Here is a 14,595-nt window from a genome sequence, read left to right as displayed (position 1 = left end):
AGGAGGAGGAACATGAAATTTGGCAAACCAGAATGATGCAGGAGGTCACTTCGGTAAGCATTGACATTTGGCAGGATAATGGTCTGTCATATCAAGTTCTAACAGACTTTTTTTACGTGGCACAAACGACACGTGATGAGCAGATTAAAATGGCTCAGTTCACAGTGTATTTGCACTTTCATTTACAGTTAGTGGAAGAATGATTCCAAAAGAGTGAGAGCTGTGTGTGGAAACAGACTGTGATTTTGAAAGAGACCCAGCAAGAACTTAAGCAGTTAGAAGTTAAAGCAGAACAGAGTGACATCTTAGAATCAGAAAAAGAAAGTCTCCTTGAACAACTCAAAAATAAGCTCAAAATACAGTAACAAGAGGGCGCAGGGCGTGAAATAGATTTTTCTGCACTGCAAGATGCACATAAAGAGTGTGTGGAAAATGTGAGCACACTGCAACGTAAGGTAAATGATCAGACAATTTATAATGAGGGTTTTTAGATGACATTATGTCCCTCAAACAACAAATCAGGCAATTAGAGAATGAAAATAGTCAGTTCATCATCAAACAGATGGACTGTCAACAGGAGTTTGATGACATGTGTCAGAATGTAAATATTATGAAGCAACAGAATTTGCAGCTGGTAGGAGACCATGATGCAGAAAAGGAATCGTCAGACTCTCAGGAGCTGACAAGAATTGGGGAGGAAAACAGGTAACTTGTGGTATGTGCGAAGCAAATAGAGGCTGACCTGTCAAAGGCAGTGAATTGTAGGGGCACGTTGGAGAAAGAGATCATTCTCTTGGAAGACAAGGGCCTGGAATATGCATACATGATACAAAACTCCCAGAAAGAAAATGTAGCAATACAGGAGGAATTACAGCGAATGAAATATTGAGTCAGGGTGCTCAAGACTACACAGGCCTTGGTCTCAGAGTTAAAAAGCTAGCTCTCTGAATACCATCAGGAAATCAAGACAGAGAGAAGCAAGTGTGAGAGTTTGACAAATGAAATTGAAAAATACAAACAGGCATTGAGGCACCTTGACCAGTCAGGGTATGGAAAAGTGCCGAATGATAAAGGGGTGATACCTTCTCTACCAGGGACCTCATGCCAGTTAGCCACAATTTCATATGTCCCGACAGCAATTGACCTTATACACACCACCTACCAAGAACAGAGAAACATAAAGCTGCTGGACTCACCCAGGCCTAGCCCAACTGAGCCAGAAGGCCAGTTCTTATTTGATGTTGATGAATATTTATCTTTTTATTTTATTTATAAGTTTATAATGCGCCGGCAGCCCGCAGTCATCGGGGTGCAACAAGAACACAGAAGGACAACAAAAGGATGGTACAATGGTAATCTGCAGAAATGTCAAGAGTCACAGGAAGGCATATCTATCAAAGTCCATGGAATTACCTGAAAATATGTGTTTTCAGGGTTTTCCTGAAAAACGTAATCATAGGCATAGATCTAATAGGTGGGGGTAAGGCGTTCCAGAAGGACGACGCAATGACAGGGAAAGATCTTCCGAGACCTCTGGATCGTGTGAACTTGATTCCCTGCAGCAGAGCAAGGGTGGAAGATCATACGTTTCTTATAGGTTGATAAGGTGCAATCAGGGCTTTAAAATATTCTGGAGAATCGCCATAAAGGGAGTGGTGCACTAAGGAGCCTATTATGAAATGGATTCGCTCCTGTATGGGAGCCGATGAAGATCTCTCCTGAAATTGGAAATATGCGATCTTCTGGGGCCATTCAGGGCCACACGAACCATGTCGTTCTGAATAATTTGACAAGCCTGGATGTTGAACTTCGAAGCTCCACATAACAGGATGTTACAATAGTCCAATCTGGTTAGAATTGTGGCCCGAGCTAGAGTCACAGAGTTCTTTTCACTAAGATGAGGGCAGCTGTTCCGGAGAAGCCTTAGGTAGTAGTTGCTAATCCGACGGAGGTGGTGCACTTGGGCATCTGAATTAAGAGAGGCCTCCAGGTAAACCCCTAAGGTTTTTACTTTCTTGTGGATCACAATAATGTTGTCTGATAACAGGAAGTTGTCATAAAAAGGGCTGAGTTCAGCACGAGCCTGAGGAGAACCGAATATAAGGAGCTCGGTTTTGCTGCCATTAAGACACAGCCAATTCTCGGACATCCAGCTGTCGATGGAATCATAGATGTTGTTGAGGGCCAAGGAATCCTGAGAGTGGTCCCCACTCAGCTGATGCTGCATATCATCAACATAGTTGTTAAAAGAATACTCCCAAATCCTCCAAGAGCGAGCAGAAGGATCACAGATAAAGGTTGAAAAGCAAGGGCGAGATGGAGGCGCCGTGGTGGACACCACAAACAATGGGAGAGACAGGAGAGGAAGCCGAACCCCATTCAATTTAGACTCCCAATTAGACAAAGACTGGACCAGTTCACTGGATCTTTGGAACAAAAGCCTTGATTCAGCAGACACAGAAGCAGACACTTGTGGTCGACTAGGTCGAAAGCCGCGGACAGGTCTAATAGTATCAACATCCTGGCTTTATCGGCTTTATCCTTACCAAGCAGAAGGGAAGGTGGCCAGACCAGTATGTCCTGGGAAATCCAAAACACTACTGGGAGTACTTCTGACCATGAATACTCCTATGATGAGAAAATCCGGGAGTTGTACTGGCAGAAAATGAATTTACAGAGGGATCACTTAGTCCGCTTGGTTGAAACAGTAGATGCAAAGCTTTGGAGTAGGAAGAGCATTCTGAAAACCTCTGCCCCTTCAGGAGTATGGAGGGATTCCCCCGGCATATCTGGTAGGAGGGATGAAGCTAATGGGTATACTGCTGCACAAAAAGCGGAATACGTGGGAAATGACCCTGAGAGTTTACAGCATCATAGGAGAGAAAAGTCCAGACCCTGTGACTTCATCAGGCTTTCCCAATCTCACCGAGATCGGGAGCGCATAGATTACAGGGAATGAACTACAAACATTAGCAGCTCTGAGTCAGAAGGTGAGTCGACTTGGGTGCAGAGGAAAAGGAAGGCTGCCAAACAGAATAAGAGTTTTGTTAAAGACCTGATTCAACAAGGCCATAAAGAGCTTTTTGACTCCCTACCAAAAGAATGCAAAATATTTGGAATGGGAGCACTTGGAGCTTTATGAGCAAATGAAATCATTTGGAATCAAATATTATGTGAATTGTATGTAGTTTGTCAAGTGGACATTCTCTCCCGAATACTCCAGCTTCTTTGCAGGGCTGGAGGATCAGGATCGCTACAAATGGTGCACCTGTACAGTGGCCATATTGAAAATATATTCCACCCTCAGGACCCACAAGAGGCCCATAAGGCAGCATATAACGTGCAATGTGGGGAAGACCATGGGCCTAGGGAATTTGTGCAGGATTTAAAATGAGCATTTGCGCAGACTTCCCGAGGCGTGAACACCAATAGTAGGGAGTTTGTGATCACCTACTTCCATGCACTCCCCAAATCCATCATGACATAGCTGGTGTGGGATTTTAATGAGCACAGGACACTAAATTCGGTGATTGAACAGGCTACCAGGATTTACGAGGCCCAGAAGCCTACTGAGAGTAAAAATAACCCCAAGACAGCTAAACCCTCTGCTACATCTGCTGCCACGAAGGTGGTGGATGTACGGATGTAAAAAACTAACCCTCCCTGGATCTCAAGACAGGGGGACCTAAAAATACCTCTTCTGCCAACATGCAGATTGAAAGGCAGAGGAGACCCTCTGACCTAGCCCAATCGGATGGTAGTCAGGTGGGGTACCATAATAGTGACCCATCTGGCCCTGCAGACTATGGAAGCCTGAGATACAACGGTAATAGGCTAATACTAGGGTATGTATACACTCCCCCTGCACATGGGGGAGGGGCCCAGCCAGGTAAGTACTGCCCTGGGAAAATTCCCTGCAAACTTCACTCAGGAAAGAAGTATTACTCCACCTCCCAACCTGAACCTTTCCCCCGGTACCCCTGAACCAAAATTTCCTGAATGATCCTCTCTCTCCCCGCTTCCAAGCCAATCCACGAGAAGGGAGACTCAGGTTGAAGAATTATGGGGGAAACTTCCAATACCCGAACTACTCCGGGAGAAGGGACAGTTACCCTTTGCGGGAGCAGCAGAAGTATGACCACAGACGACCTTACAACTCAGAAAACGTTTTCCAACTGGAGCGACAGGTCCATCAACTAACCAATGATCTGGGATACATGCCGAGGGCTCAGTTGATCCCTCAACTGGAGCCTGCTTCCCCAAACACCCCAATACCTGGATCTGATGCCCCGGGCGGAAATGACTGAAGGAAAATCGCAACAACCAACAGGTTCCTGAGGAGGGAACTTGGATGGAAGGGAGATGCCAAGCCCTACAGGAAGCTTCGTTTCCCACTAGAACAAAACCCTAGAAACCTCTGAGCCTGAATATGAATATTCTACCCCTGAAAAGCTGGAGCCTAAAGAACAGAGGGTAAGTAGAAGTCAAAAGAGAACACACTTTGTGGAGAAGCCCCAGATCATCCCCTTTGAAAGAGAAGAATCCCTGGAGGATTCAGGTAAGGAAATCTTTTCTTTCAGGAACGAGGGAGATCCCTCCCAGAGAAGAATAGGTCCCAAAAGACCATGAATGGAGAACGACCCAGAGCAAGAAATTCAACCCCCAAAATGTGTGCCAGAGAGAATTGAAAATGAGGGGGTGTCCTTTCTGCAAACAGGTTCTGAGAACTAACGCCAGGTGAAGGTGGACCCAAACTCTGACACAGAAAATTGCCCAAGATCGCTTTCTTTGCACTTTGGAGGAGAAAGGCCAATTTTATGCACCGGTCACAGTGCAGGGTCAGTGTGCATTATCAGCTCTGGGTGATAGTGGATCCTGTCCAAAAAGGCCTTTCACCAACTTATCTCAGGATGGGGAAGGTCCACCAAATTCCCCTCACACCACTTCCCAGACAACTCCAAAATTTCAAAGGGAATGATATTTACGTTGAAGGGATTGCAAATGTGGAAATAAGAATTGGGAAACCTAGAGTTAAACATCCGGTGATAGTCGTGACTCCAGAGGCACACCTTGTTTACTGAGGCATGATCTCCTGAGGAGATGATCACCTCTAGTCGACTGTCTAAACAAGGTCCTCTGGACCCAGATTAACCGGCCTATAAAATACAAAATGAATACCAATTATGTAAGCATGAATGGTACCTGTCATTTAATTGATCAACGTTCTGAGAATGTAGAATTTCATTTAATAACTAAGCTCCAGGCATCACCATCATCTGTGTAGGAGAACAAACTCATGATGGGAACCCTTCTCCATTCGTGAAAATCAACCCAGTTCCCAGTTTTAAATGGCAATTCACACTGGAAGGGAACACTCTCAAATTTCACACCAGTCCAAAATCAGAAGAAACGTTGAGTTCTGTGAGGTTTCAAAGTCTGATGGACATTCCGAAAAGGGGAAAAACAGTTGTTTTCCCCCATCAAGTTAAATGAGGGGGGGTGCTTGCCGGAGTAGAACTGAATAATGGGAGGGAGCTTCATCAGCAAATAATTATTCAGGGAAGTCCCAAAAGATCAGACCATTCCCACCTATAAATTGAGTGACAAATGAGAAGTAATCTGCAAACCCCAAATTCCAAGCATCTCCTGCCTAGCAGGTGTATGCTAAAAAATGTCCTTTGGCAATAAAAGCATTGAGCATAATTGCTGGGTCATGAGAGATGTCCCTTCCACCTTTTATTTGGCAGTGAAATTCAGAACCGATGCGCAATCAATTTGGACCCAATCAATAATAAAGCCCGGTCACGGCTGGGGGTAACCCAATGGGCTTTGACAACACTGAAGAGCATTCCAGTCAGCTTAATTGCTGAGTTATGCAGTTGAGGTGCAAGTGCATGAAGAAGTTACCATCCCAGGACAGGTGCAACAATGTACTATTCCACTCAAGCGAGGACAGAACCTCAAACATCAGGACGCTTATATACATTTAAACTCCCATCTCCAACAAAAAGGTTGGTATTTAAACCTGATACCTCTAGAAGACCAAGAACACCACACCATTTGAATATTGGTGAATAGCAGCGACCCTGGAAGTATCACTTTGGGCGCAGACATCTTTATTGGAATGGTGGTTGATGCCCAGCATTATTCTATTGCTTTAGGTAATGAAATTATCGGTCCAATTCCAAATGACTGTTTCGACATCAGCAACGGTATTCCCCCAGAAAAGATTTTCACTAGGCATAGGGGAATTTCATGGCATACTCCTCCTGCCCCTCCCGGGTGGAAGAGCTGACCTGTGACATTAAGGGGGAAGAGGTAGTGTTCAGAGGCAAGGACCATTACCTTGAATCCCCTCTCCAGGTCAACACCCATCAAGAGGTCTCTCCACTCAACTGGAGGATACCCTTGAAATTGCCATGCCCAAGGTCTTTCCAGGTTTCAAACAAATGGTCGAGGAAAGGATAAATCTTGCTGCTGCTGTGAGACTGAGGAGCAAATACAAAAGCTAAAACTGGTCTTCCTGGAACTCCAAGATATCTTTTCGGTGGACTCATATGACTGTGGACGCACATCCATTCATTCAACCACCATACCCACAGACCCTGAGATGGCTCCAGTATTTGTCAAACAATACCGTTTAACGGGTGTGCGCAGTGTGTTCTCGTGAAGGCAGTGAGCAGTGCTGTGGTTCACTTTGCAGGACTCTGCTGGCAGCGTGGAGTCTTTCTACACTGGCTACTAACCCTGCTGGAGGCAGTCCCCAAACACCATTCCTAACACAGAGTGCACAGTGTGTTCTCGTGTTCTACTGATCTAGCTGACCACTCCATTCTAGCCTGAATGTAGCTTGTCTCACTGTGCTCCCAACTTCAGAGAAGGTACTGTGTTCATGCTTTTTCCCATTTTTCCTACTTATTTTACTTGTTCAGTCGCGAACTCACACCCGCCAGACGTTTGTCTCCAGATCAACACTCTGCAGTTGTGTCAGGAGTGTGGTTGCTCAGTATTATCCGGCATCATAGCCCACCTTGAAGGAATTTGCTTTAGTGGTGCTACGGAACTGTGGGTGATTGCTACGAGACAAATATTTCAGCACCATAGCCTGATCGCCAGGCGCTCAATTGGTGCTTTGTTTCCAGTGTTATTTCTAAATCACAACTATTGATTTCATCTAAACAACACTGAAGATGCACTTGCACAGTGGAAGTGTGCAACCTCTGCTTCTGGCTATGGCACCAATAACTGATTAGGAAATGCTACTGGCCATATCGTTGCCACTACCACCATCTCCCATCAGCGATTCAGGCGATTTACTTGACCCTAACAAGTGCATTGATCAAACCAGCGTTAACTCTTTGCTGACAAGTCAAGTGGCCACTCATTGGAAGGGCAGGGGTCCTGGTGCCTTATTGGCTGATGCAGCTCCCCTCTCTCAGCTGTTTAAAATAACTTCTTTTTATACTGTGGCAGAAAAAAACATACCTACAACCAACTAAATCTGTACCCATCCCTTCCATCTCTCCCGACACTGACACCATAGTTAATACTTTCTGCACTATGGAGAACTCGAATAGCATGCTGAACACTCCACCGGGTATCTGGCCGGGCTTCCAACACGTGTCTGACTCACCGGTTTCATCTTTTGACTCGGCCCGGTACCTGCCACAGCGCGAACGCTTTCGGCTGACTTTCAGAATCGGAAGAGGAGCGTGGACCCCTCAGTCTGCGAGGCTTTGTTTGAAATCAATCAAGTACTATGTGTCCTGGTGTCATTATATGAAGGCTTGAAACTTGAAACAAAATTGCACTCAGCATTATTAGAGTCTTTGCTTTTCAAATTTGATGTCAAATTACATAACGTGCCCAAAACATTTATTGCCAATTATGAGCAGGACAACATGGAACAGAGATAAGTAGGGGTTAATAACACAAACAATCAAAAAGGGTCCTCTGACACTAATATACAGGCAGCAGTACTTTACCTTAGGGGAAGTGATCCCCCCCCCCCCCATTATAACAACAAAACCTCTTATTCTTACAGATTCACAAGCGGTGTTGAATATTCCCATGGGTTTACAGTCAATTGGAGGTTCGATCATTTCATCTATTCAACCGTCAAACTGACCGGTGGTCGACTTAACCTCTGATCTTGGTTCAACCGTATCAGTGGGGGAAGTTGACAATGCCACCCTTGTGTTTTTTCAAATACCAAATGATACAATGCTATTTGCGATCAACTCACAGGGAACCAAGCTCCAGTTCCCACGGGCGACTACACAGAAATCATTAAGCCAGAAACGCATTAAAAAACTAAAAACGATGTCAGGGAACACTGTCCACCAGGGGGTGCGCGGATGAGCTCACTCATCGTGTGAGCTCCGCGCCCGAGGTCCGAAAAGTGGTCTTGAGCCCCCACTTCGTGACCCCCCCAGAGCTGTAACTCGAGCGAGAGCTGTATGAAGGTTACCCCCCCATCCTGTACAAAATTTGGGGAAAATCGGAGCCGCCTTCCCAGAGAAAGCACCGGCTGGGTTGGCCTGTCCCGGCGGAGATGTGATCGACAACTGAAAGAAAGTCAAAGCCTGCGAAACACACGTGGATTTGGTAAGAGTGCCGACTCACCTGGCAGCCCCTATGTGGACTAGACTTCGGCTTGAGAGAGATACCTGCCCTTGTTTGCGGCCATACTCTGCTGGTGGACCTCCCACGGAGATGCTGCCCTCCGGAGTATGCTGGAACCCTCCGGCCGCGGTCTGCCTCCGTGCTGGGGACGGCGCCAGTAGGGACCTCGAACGGGCCTCCCAGCGCGGAGGGGGCGGGGGATCGACCTTCTCCCCCGCTTACAAGACTGCGCCCGCAGCGCGACTGGGCCACATTGCAGCGCGGCCATCCGCGACCTCTGACCATCGCGTGCCTGCACTCCTGAGCTTCTCCCTTCCCTCGCCGCCAGCCCCGCTCCATACTGCGGGATACGCGCTGCTTGCACGCAGCTCCTGCCAGCACGGACACTGGGGCCTGCGACCGCATTATTCATCGCTGAAGCCAACATAGCTCTGCTGGCCCACCTCTGTCCCTGCAAAAGCATCACCAAACAAGCCAAGAGAGCACCGGGTCCACCCCTGTCCTAGGCAAGGAGTCAACAGCAAAGGCATGCATAGCCTTTGATGCCTTTCTAAACGGTCAGGCTCACAGCCCATTTATCAACACCTGCTCATGAAGCTACATAGAAAGGACACGGACAGGTGTGTGCTGTGAAGTGCGCAGGTCAGAGGCGTTACGGCACACCTCTGACCTCAGGGGTGATCACTGGTGCTCTAAAATTGTGGTCAGAGGACAGGTGGTGTCAGTTGAAAGTTGCAGATGTGCTGTGCAACATATTGTAACAGAGAGGTCAACTGTAAGACACGTGGACTCAACCTGGTTTCTGAAGTGTGCTGCAAGACAGGTGTTATTGACTGCACTGTAAGACAGAAAGAATCTGTTGATGTCAGAGGTATCCTGCTGGACAGGTAGGGTGATTTGGAACACAGGTGTGTGGTAAGACAAGAGGATTTGTCAGTATCAGAGGTATACTGTGAACTCCATACACACACACACTGCCCCCCCTCCCGGAGGGCCCCTAAGATGCCCATACACCGCAACACCCTACTGGACATTTAGCTGGATGGCAATTCCAAGGGGGAGGAGGGAGAAGAAAGGTGATAAAAGTCATAAAGAACAGACGGTTCACGAGAGCGAAGTGAAGACCACCAGGAGCATTGGAGGGTGCATTCCTAGACCTGGAAGGCCCCCAACGACCAGAACTGAACCGGCAGCATTTCATAGACTACAGATTCTCAAGTGAATCCCACAGGTACCTCTCCGGCCCCTTCAAGAGCTCCTCAGCGATCTGAAAATTTGGGCCTGCCCTGTTGCCACGAACTTGCACCGCTACACAGAGGGTAGGGCCCCCGATTCAGGGGCGTGTGCCTCCTCTGGCCCGAGAACCGTTCCATGCTCACAAAAAACAGGCTTGCCAAATACACCTACGCCCCATCCCCCCTGACCCCTGACCAGAAAGCAACAATGGCGACAGATGCCACGGAAGCGGAGGTTGCCGCCACCAAAGGGGACATTGTGGCATTATTGTCCGAGATAAAGACCTTGGGAGCCAGCCTAGGCGGTAAGATCGACAGAATTACCCAGTGAATGGACAACTTTGAAGAGAGGTTGGAAGGTGTCGAGAACAATCAAGCTTCAATTGACACCCTTGAAGCCCAAATGGAAACGAGGATACGCAACATCGAAAAGAGGGAAGAAGAGATACGTCTAAAAATGGATGATTTTGAAAATAGAGAAAAGAGGAACAACCTCCGATTTTTTGGTATTCCGGAATCTGAGGGAGAAACCAAAGACTCACTCACATAAATGACATCATTAAAATCTTAATGGCGGATGAAGACATAGACAAGCCCAAAACTGAACGGATCCACAGGGCAGGCGGACCTCCTGGTGGCCCGTGTTCTGTTCTCGCAAGATTCCACTGATACCAGGATAGAAATAAGATCCTGATGAAGGCCAGGTCTGGGGACTTGCTCACAATGACAGGTGCCCAAATTACCATCTTTCAGGACCTGTCGTCGCTCACACTAGCTTTAAGGTGCCTCTGCAGCCCCTTGACGAAATGGCTAAAAGAGCGGGGCACGAGATATAGGTGGGGGTACCCCTTCTCCCTTACATTTGAACACGGAAGCATGAAATGGATCCTTCGGTTTGAGGAAGAAATCAAGGACTGCATTGCGGACATTCTTGGGGCAGCCCCTAGAGGAGGTGAAAGGAGCGAGACCGAACACGCCGGAATGCAATGGGAACTCCAGGGCCCTAGAAGAAAGAGAGTGAAAGGATCAAGAAAATATAGACGCCCTAATAATACACCCAAAAACAGGAAATGAAGATGGATCTCTTGCATGAACCTTGCAGACTAACTGATTGAAATCCACGCCTGAAATGTCTGAAACAGCCATCCATCGTCGCAGAGCATTACGATTACTGAAAGAAGGACGGCACCCGGCTGCAAAACCCCCCCTGAGGTAGGGGGGGAAATGAACATCCGAAGAAAAGGCTGAAGAGCACACGTATCGTTACACCTTTGTTTTCTTTGTATTGTTATGGTTGAAATATGTGATGTTGGGGGGCAGTGGGGGATGGGAGAGAGGGGCTCAATTGTATATCACAATGGTATACTCGAATGGGACCTTGAGGTAACGGTCCCCGCTGGTGGTTCGATATTGGACTGAACATTTCCACCACGTCCGTATCGGACGCTGTCAAAGTGCCCAAAATGGCACATCTTCAGTTCTTGGGTTCACTTGAACACCATCAACTCAGGGAGGGGGGGGGAAAGAGGGGGAAGGGAGAGGGGAAACATGAGAACAGTAGCACCAACATCTGAACAAATTTGCACTATTGTTCACTGTATGGGACGGAAGAATCGAATATCGGTCTGGTCACCTGAAGCTGGCAATCCCCCAAAGGTATCCAACAATGGCAGCATCTGATAAACATATGGCGAGGGACTCACTTAGGGTCGGAACTATTAACATGAAAGGCTTGAACTCACCGACCGAAAGGTCCTTGGTCCTCAGGGAATTTCGCAGATCTAATATTGACATACTCCTTCTGCAGGAGACCAAGTATGGCAGAGGTGAAGAGCAGAGCATCCTGGGGAAGCTGGGAGGCATGGAGTTCTGGGGTTCTGGCCCACTCAGGAGAGGTGGTGTCGGAATCCTACTCAGGAAAGGAATCAAATTTGAAGTTGAAAAAACGTGGTCTGACGTTGGGGGTCGTACTCTCCTTATAACAGGAAAAATAGCAAAACTAGAGGTAACCGTTGCCACTGTATACGCACCTAACACTGGACAGGTTGCATTCCTTGAGAAAACGATCCCTAAAATAATGCTAGAAGCCACAGGGCATATCATCCTGGGAGTAGATTTCAATCAATGGGCTAACCCGCATAAGGACTGGAAACCGGGTAGACCTGAAACGAGTCACCAATGTAAGGTCGACCGCACCGAACTGGCTTCTATGATGGAACTGTACGATATGAAGGACGTGTGGAGAATTATGCACCCCACCGAAAGCAGTTACACCTTTTATTCAAACCCACACCACACATTTACACGTATTGATTACATATATCTCACATGCGACCTCACGACTACTACACACCATTCAGACATCGTCCCGATAACCTGGTCCGACCACAACATGGTACTGGTTGATATCAATTGGGTGGATCTACCTGTTAACGGAGGGAAGTGGCGGTGTAACGAGACCCTCTGGAAAGATTTGGTTTTCAAAACTACCTTGGGGACCAAAATTGATGAATATTTTGAAATTTATAACGATGGGGAGGTCTCCAAGCAAATAATCTGGGAGGCGAGGAAGTCCACATGGAGAGGTATTCTGATACGGGAAGGATCCTCCAAGAAAAGGGAGCTGAAGATTATAGGACAAAGACTACGAACCGAAATATGTCAATTGGAGGGAGAGATAAGGAAAGACCCTGAGGTAGACCTAGACAGAGTGAAAATAGCCCAACAAAAAAGGGAAGAACTACGGTTGGTGGAACGCGACCAAGTAGTACGCAAACTGCAGTTCTTAAAACAGAAATTGTATGAAAAAGGAGACATGGCCGATGCTCTATTGGCTGCCAGGCTCAGAGAACAAAGAGCAGAGCGCAAGGTACACAAAATAATTGAGTACTCCGCCCCCCTCTGCCCAGACCCCCCACACAATTCCGGAATCCTTTGCCAACTTCTACGAGAAGCTGTACACCTCTGAAACATTCTCTGACCACTCAGATATAAACTATTACTTATCCCCTATCACCTTGCCCATGATAACACATGCAGAAATCGAGCTGCTCGATTCCCTAATTACCGAAAAGGAGATCCAAGATGCAATTAAAAGGTTGACACTAGGCAAATCCCCGGGGGAGGATGGTTACACTGCGGGCTTCTATAAAACTTTTGCTACACAATTAACAACTTTCTTAACGGAACTATTTAACAAAATAATAGAAACAGGTGAGGAACCAGACTCCTTTAAAAAAGCACTTAAAACAGTGATCCCCAAGGATGGGAGGGACCCTAAGTGTTGTGGATCATACTGCCCTATCTCCCTCCTCAATCTTGATGCCAAAATCTACGCTAGGGTACTAGCTGTCAGACTGGAAACATTAATGCCCCGCCTAATCCACTCAGACCAGGTCGGCTTTATACTGGGGAGACAGGGAGCTGACTCCATGCGCAAAACATTACACCTCATCCACGTGGCCCAAATCCTTCCCAACGACCCTGTTCTGTTGTCAATAGCCGCAGAGAAGGCCTTTGATAGAGTGGAGTGGGATTTTCTGGGAGCAGTCCTGCAGAAGGTTGGAATAGGCCCAAGAACTAGAAGGGGTATACAAGCAATATACACATCCCCTAAGGCAGCGATCTTTGTCAATGGAGAATACTCCAGATGGTTCGAGCTGAAACGCGGGACTAGACAGGGATGCCCCCTTTCTTCAATCCTATTTGCACTATCGTTAGAACCCCTGGCACAAAGGATGAGAGCGGACCCTTTGATAGAGGGGATGCGGCTAGGGCCAACAGAATACAAAGTAGCCCTCTGCGCAGACGGCATTGTCCTCCACATCACCAACCCCTCAGTGTCCATCCTCCACGCCCTCAAACTAATGGACGAATATGGCCAGTTCTCCGGGTTTAAAGTAAATAGGACCAAGTCCATTTTGTTCCCTCTCCAGGGACCCGCAGAAGTGAATGACACCAAGTTTCTCCCATTGGGCCTTAAGTTCGAACACGCCGCATTGCAATATCTGGGCATACAGATTACTAAGACTCTGAATGAGCTTTTTGAAGCCAACTTTCCTCCACTCCTCCAATGATTTGCAGCCGATCTCAAAAAATGGAAAAAACTGACGATCTCTTGGCTCCGACGAGTCAATGCAGTCAAAATGGTATGCCTTCCCAGTTTCCTGTATCCCTTCCAAATGCTGCCGGTTGAGGTTCCAAAAGAGTTCTTTATTGAAGCCAAAAGGACCATGGTGAGATTCATATGGCAGGGGAAGAAAGCAAGAATCCCGTACAGTATGCTAACGCTCGCCAAAGACAAGGGAGGGGTTGGGCTCCCCGCCCTGAGGACTTACTATAAAGCCGCTCAGCTGTGCGTCCTGATCCCACACCTCAGAGACCATAAAAACCTCCAATGGGTCGAGATGGACAATCATTATCTGTCCCCAGCCACGGTATCGGAATGGCTATGGACCCCACACAAAAGGGTGCAACGGAAAATTAAAGGCCATCCCATCTTGAGCACTATATGGAGTATATGGCGAGGAGGCAAGGAAACGCGCAAAATCACCACCTGGCTGTCCCCGCTCAGTCACCCATGGTCGCCTGGCATAAACAACCACATACCTAATGTGGGTAGGTTCCAAACATGGTATGAGGCAGGCTTGGAAAGGGTAGGACAGCTGCAGAAGAAAGACTCATTTATCACGCTTCCAGATCTGACGGAGGCGTTAGGCATAGGCACCCTATCCAC

This window comes from Ambystoma mexicanum, chromosome 2p (genome assembly GCF_040938575.1).
Source record: "Ambystoma mexicanum isolate Mex_15411 chromosome 2p, UKY_AmexF1_1, whole genome shotgun sequence".
Taxonomy (NCBI): Eukaryota; Metazoa; Chordata; class Amphibia; order Caudata; family Ambystomatidae; genus Ambystoma; species Ambystoma mexicanum.
This window is presented reverse-complemented; position numbering follows the sequence as displayed.